Below are 6,265 nucleotides of genomic sequence, written 5' to 3'. Positions count from 1 at the left end.
AGCGCTTACTGTGTGCCCCGCCCTTGCCTCCCCGCTGCCCTCACCCAGGGCTTCTTGATCCATACAGGGAGCAGTTATCAGGCGCCTGCTGTGTGCCTCCATCCCACAAACCTGACTTCAGTATATCCTGTGAGCATTCAAGAGTCTGATGTGCCCTGCACCCCGCAGTCCGTGCCCCCAAAGGTCTTGTCCTCTAATGGATCTTGTGAGCATTTATCAAGTACCGGCAGTGTGCCTCAGTGGGGAGCCCTTCCTCAAGGCGTTTGGCTTACATGAATTCTGTGAACATTTGTTGGGAGCTTGGTATCTGGTTTGTCCTCCTCAGTCCTTGCCCTAAGACCTTCTCTGATCTCGTGAGCATGTATCCAGAGTGCACCCCACCCCAGCCCTCACCTCAAAAACCTTTTAAACTATTCACTGAACATTGATTGAGTGCCTGCTGTGTATCCCACCCCAGCTTCTTGCCAAAACATTGCCTTTAATGGATCCTGTGAGTTTTTATTTAATTCCTTCTGTGTGCCCCAGTTCAGTCCCCCTAAGGGCTTATTTCTCCAAAGGATCTAAGAATCATTTATTAAGGGCCTGGTGTATGCCCCATCCCCAAGCCCTTTCCTCAAACATATTTTCCTTAAATGAGTTCTATGAGCAGTTTTAAACCTACTGTGTGAGGCTTATCTTCACACTCTCTGCTCTAAATCCTTTTCCTACAACAGACAGATCTAGAAGGCATTCATTTGAGTGCCTCCCCTACCACCTATTCTCAAACTACTTCTTCAATGATCTTTCCTTTGGTGGACCCACCAAGCCTTTATTAACTGCCTGATCTAAAGGTGTGAGCCTTCTCTAAAGGTTCTTTCCTTCAGTGTATTCAGCAAGCATTTATTGAGTGCCCACTGTTTATGTCACCCCAGACCCTTGCCCCAGTGCCTTTTCCTCCAGTGGCTTCAGTCTGTATATATTGAGCACCATCTGCATGACTCAACCTCAGACCTTCTCCATAAAGACCTTTGCCTCCAGTTAATACAGTGATCATATATCTGCACTTACTGTGTAGAGCATTTCAATCTGTCTTCCCATATACCTCTTTAAAAAATCACTCCTGGAGCACTTGTGGAGTACCCACTGTGTGCCGATTCTGTGCCTTCTCCATAAAAGCCTTTCTTCCCAAGGATGGCGAATCAAGCTTACATAAATCAAGTTACTGTATCCCCATTTCCCTTCCCCCAAAGATTTTTCCTCCAGTGGATCCAGTGATGATATGCTCTTCCATAGTCTCCCCCCCATCTTCCCCAAAGACCTTTTCTTTTAACGGATGCAGTGAGCATTTGGTCATTGTCTGCCAGGTGCTTGATTCTAGATCACCTTTCCCCAAAGGCATTTTCCTCCAGTGGCTCCTGTGAGCATGTGTGTAGTGCTTCCTGTGTGCTCTATATTCACACCTCCTCCCCAAAGTGCTTTTCTTCCAGTGGGTGCATGAGCACATTTGCAGTACCTGTTGTGTGTAGGAAGTAGATTCCCCTTCTTTACTCTTAGGATAACCTGTGCCAGTCATACAACATCTCCACAGAGTCCTTTCCTTCGATAAATCTAGAACCAAATTTAGAAGAGTTAGCCTTTTCTCACTCTCTTCAGTCTCCCTAGGATTCCCTCTCCCAATCTTAAGACCCCAAAGGGCTTTTTTTCTATTTAAGCTAATAAACACTTAACTGAGCACTTACTACATAAGAGCCATTCTCAAATTCCCCTTTCCAAGCTTGGAAGTTCCTGCCCTTATCTCAAGAGCTCTCTCTCCAGGGGTCCCCTTCAGCCTAAATATATTGAGTACCAGCTCTTTACTGGTTAATTACCTCTCCTCTGCCAGGAGCCCTTACCCAGCAGGCTTTCTCTCTATTCAGAGCCATTTATTCATTCTACAGATAGTTGTTGCATACTTCGATGTGTTAAACTATGGGAGGCATTTATTATGTACTACAATACACTAGGAAGAAGCCTCCTTCAGTTTCTTTTCCTTCTAATCCCAACCACCAGTTGGATTCTTCATACCTTCTCCTCCACTCAGCCCCAACAATCTTTTAATGAGCACTTATTCTATACTACTGAGAACCCATAGTCAGTGCCTCTTCTCCCCCTCCTGTAGCCCTAATTCCTCCTTCAACAATCTCCATCCTGCCTTTCACATGACACAATCTCAAAAACTCACGATGTGTACCTACTGCATTCTGACTAGGAACCCTCTCCCATATAGTAGCCATCTTCCCCACTGCCCTTTCCCCCCAATTAATCCAAAAAGGATTTATCGCTCTCTTACTGTTTTCTGTTCAAACAACAACATTCCCATCCCTGCAGCAGACTCCTCCACTCTTTTCTCCTTCAATCCATAAAGCATTTATTGAACACATGTTTTAATTCCTTCACCAACACCCACTCGCACATATGCCATCGTCCTGGCTAAATTTGCTCTATTGAAGTCAACAAACCTTATTGAAGCCCTTGCTGTACATTGGGGGCTTCCCAGGTGGCGCTAGTGGTAAAGAATCTGCATGCCAATGCAGGAGATGCAAGAGATGTGGTTCTGATCCCTCGTTTGGAAAGATCCACTGGAATATTTTAGTAACCACCCTCCTTTCGACTTACCTTCTTCACTTTGACCCTCCAGGAAGGTTGCTGCTGCCTTTTCCTTCATTCCATTAAGCATTTATTAATTATCTACAGACCACTGACAAGACCCTTCCCCTTTCCATAGTCACAACTCCTGTATTTTCCACTTTTTATTCTAATTTGTCTAGCAAGCACTTACTGAGCACCTGCTGAATTCTGTCAACTATTCTTCCCTTCCGCTTCTGTATCCCGAAAACCTTCCTTTATCCCAGCAGTTACTTCAGTCTTTTCTTCCAGTCAACCTAGCAACTATTTATTTAGTGTCTGGTATAGATGGGGTGGGATGGGTAAAGGGAGAGAGCCTGTGTACACACCAGGTTTAGTGCGAGGAACAGAGACTCTGCATCACCAACTTGCAGACTTTCAGAACCACACAAGCTTAGGGATTTCAGCCTGGAATAAAAGGAATCATGCAAACTCTGTAATGGGGTTGTACACCTAAGTACAGTCTGGTGCTTTCCCCACCAAACCGCACCACTCTCATTCCTTCCTGGGTCTTGAGTCCTGTGTGCTTTAAAACTGCAAACTCAGAGTTGAGACTCATCACCTCTTTTTACAGATCATTTAGTCCAGTGTTTTTCCAGCTGTAGGTCACCTCTTGGCTTGTGACCAGTGTTTCATTTTCTTCATGAAATGAAAATAAAATGATGATAAATGATAATATTGATACATGAAAATAAAAAATGAGAGTGCATTGCACATAGTAAGTGGAATTATTATTTAGTGAAACTGTTACTCCAATAAGAAATATAATCATTAATGTGTACCATATATATTATATGTATTCTGTAATATATTTGTTATACAATGGGTTTATAGTGTCACATACATATATATGTGTATGTTTCTTTTCATGAAATGAATGTTTCTTTTCATGAAATGAAATAAAATAGAACAGGAAATATGACCCCATTGTACATATTAAAGGTAATTATTTACTGAAATTTTCATTCTACTATATGCATATTTATATACATTCTAGATACTGCAACACATGATATATAATATGTAATATGTTATGTAAGACATCCTATATTAAATTTTCTGTATATGTGTCTTATATAATATATATTATATATATAGAACATGCTTATTGTGGCTTCTTTTCTTAGACTTCCCTGGATGCAGACCCTGAGACTCTGAGATTTGTGTGCAGATTGATCGGGGAGAGCTCTTGGGAACAACGCGTGTTGCAGAGGAGGAGTGGGGGAAGCAGGACTTGGCAGATGGAAAGGTTGAACAGCTGTGATGCTGTGCAACAATTACTCCAGCCGATCATCTGGGGAGCTCTGGAGATGGGATGACCCTTCAGAGTTGTCCCAATTGAGATGGGATGGCCAGGCTTTTGTAGTCCTGCATTAGTCAGTCAGTGACTACAGGTTGCCCTCTGGGGGAAGGCATAATCTTGCAGAAGGTGAGTCCCTGCTATAGGGGGCAGTTCCCAGTGATGGACAGCACTGTGAGCCTTCAGCAGCAGATACTCCCAGAACCTGTAGGACAGTTATGACAAGAAGGAGGGGCTTGAAGATCTGAGTAGAGCACATAGGCAACCCCCAGGACTTCTCAGATTCACTTGCTTTTCAGAAGTAAGTTCATTCCATCTGGGAACAGAGTTTTAGGATTCTAATTGGTCTTGTTTTCTGGAGTGCACTTGAAAGAACACAGTTAGTGGGACAAACTACAGCCTCCACTGTAGTTTGATAAATGTGGCATAAATAAATGATACATTGTTTCCTTCCTGTACTACACAATCTAGATTCCCCTTACCCTCAGCTAGCACCTCTCTTGGTCACAGTGACTTACCTGGTGAGTGATCCTCATCCTTGAGGGATCCCTGAGCTCCTGGTCCCCATCTGCTCAGGCTATGACTGCTGTACTTGTCCATTTGCCTTCAGTGTTGAATAAGAAATACCAACAAAATGTCAAAGCAGATAGCCTGGGGGCCAGATATATTCCTCCCTGCCCTCATTGTTTAATGGCAGCCCTATCAACTCCTGGGCTTCCCTGGTGGCTCAATGGTAAAGAATCAACCTGCTAATGTAGGAGACTTGGGTTCAATCCCTGGGTTGGGAAGATCCCCTGGAGAAGGAAATGGCAACCCACACCAATACTCCTGCCTGGGAAATCCCATGGACAGAGGAACCTGGCAGGCTACAGTCCATGGGGTTGCAAAGAGTCAGGCACGACTTAGCAACTAAACAACAGCAACTATCTCCTGATGATCAGGGTCTATGCGCCTGCTGAGACAGACTCATCTTCTTATCCATTGGCTTGTGAAACCTGAAGTGTCCAGGTAACAGTCAAAGCTTAGAGTGTAATGGGGTTCTTGCTGTGTCCCCTGGTAGCAGTGTTCCCCCTTGTAGAATCAGGACCTTTAACCTTGCAGAGCCCTGAGGGAACAGGAAACACACATTCCAAAAGTGGATCCAGGGATTGATGGTAAGCTAGGCCACTCCTACTTTCACCTCTGAGTTCCCAAACCAGTGTATTCTACCTGTAAGGAACACAGCCCAAACAATGTTCATTGATTTAAGGTATATACTGTGTTTTGGAGGATGGTACCCCATTCTTGCACAGTATCACCTCCAAGCTTAAATCTTAGCTGTGGATATACCAATTTGTTCCATCACTCTGTCTGACTAGCAGCTTCTGCATGGTGTGGTATAGAATGTCATCAGTATAAAATGTCAGTTGATTTCATGGTTGTGGAGTGTGTCCTTCAGTTTGTTTCACTGTTGTGTGGGATGCCATACTGGTGGATCAAATATGTAAGCCCTTGGACAATGATGCTGGCTAAGGTCCTATAGTCAGGAAAAGCAAACTCATATATAGAATATTCCAGTCAAAATGAATCATTACTCTTTCCAGAGTAGAAGGGGTCCAGTGTAGTCAGCTCACTACAGAGTGGCTGGTTGCCTTCCTAAGGGATGGTGCTGTGTTGGGGACCCAATATTGGTCTCTGATGCTGGCAGGTTGGACATTCAGCAATGATGCCATAGGCCCCACACTCAGCCTCCATCTCTGTTACCCTTGCCACTTCATATGTGTGCCCATCTGCCAGTGCTGGGGCAGCTGATTCTAGAAACTGGCTGACATCATTTGGCTGAGTCATTCTAGCTACCTGGTTGCTTAGTGCCACTTTCAGGGTGGATGCTATCTGGTGGGTGTTAACACACAATACAAAGATCTTCACTCCGTTTCATCTCCAATCCCATCTGTCCACCCACATTTCGGTGTCCCAGACCTCCTTTTCCTGATCTTCCAATATTGTTCCTTCAAGGCCTCTGCCTAATCAGCCAAGCCATTTACCACTGCCCATCAGTGAATATGTATTTGAATCTTGGGTTGCTGCTCTTTCCCAACAAAACAGATGACCAGGTGCACAGCCCAAAGCTCTGCCCCTTGGGAGTTTCGCCAGTTTTTCAAGGCCACTCTGAATGGGGCTATAGGATCACCCCTGTTCATTTTTGTCCATTCCACCCACATAGCAAGCCAACCCATTTGTGAACCAAGTTTAAGATTTTTCTCCCTTCATCTGCTGGTTCTAAGGAGTTATCTTAGTGAGCTGAGGGAGGCACTAACACAACAGTGTGGATGACACAGGCAT

This window comes from Bison bison, unplaced genomic scaffold, assembly GCF_000754665.1.
Source record: "Bison bison bison isolate TAMUID 2011002044 unplaced genomic scaffold, Bison_UMD1.0 scf7180017845579, whole genome shotgun sequence".
Taxonomy (NCBI): Eukaryota; Metazoa; Chordata; class Mammalia; order Artiodactyla; family Bovidae; genus Bison; species Bison bison.
The sequence above is the reverse complement of the archived record's forward strand: the minus strand, read 5'-3'. Positions refer to the sequence as shown.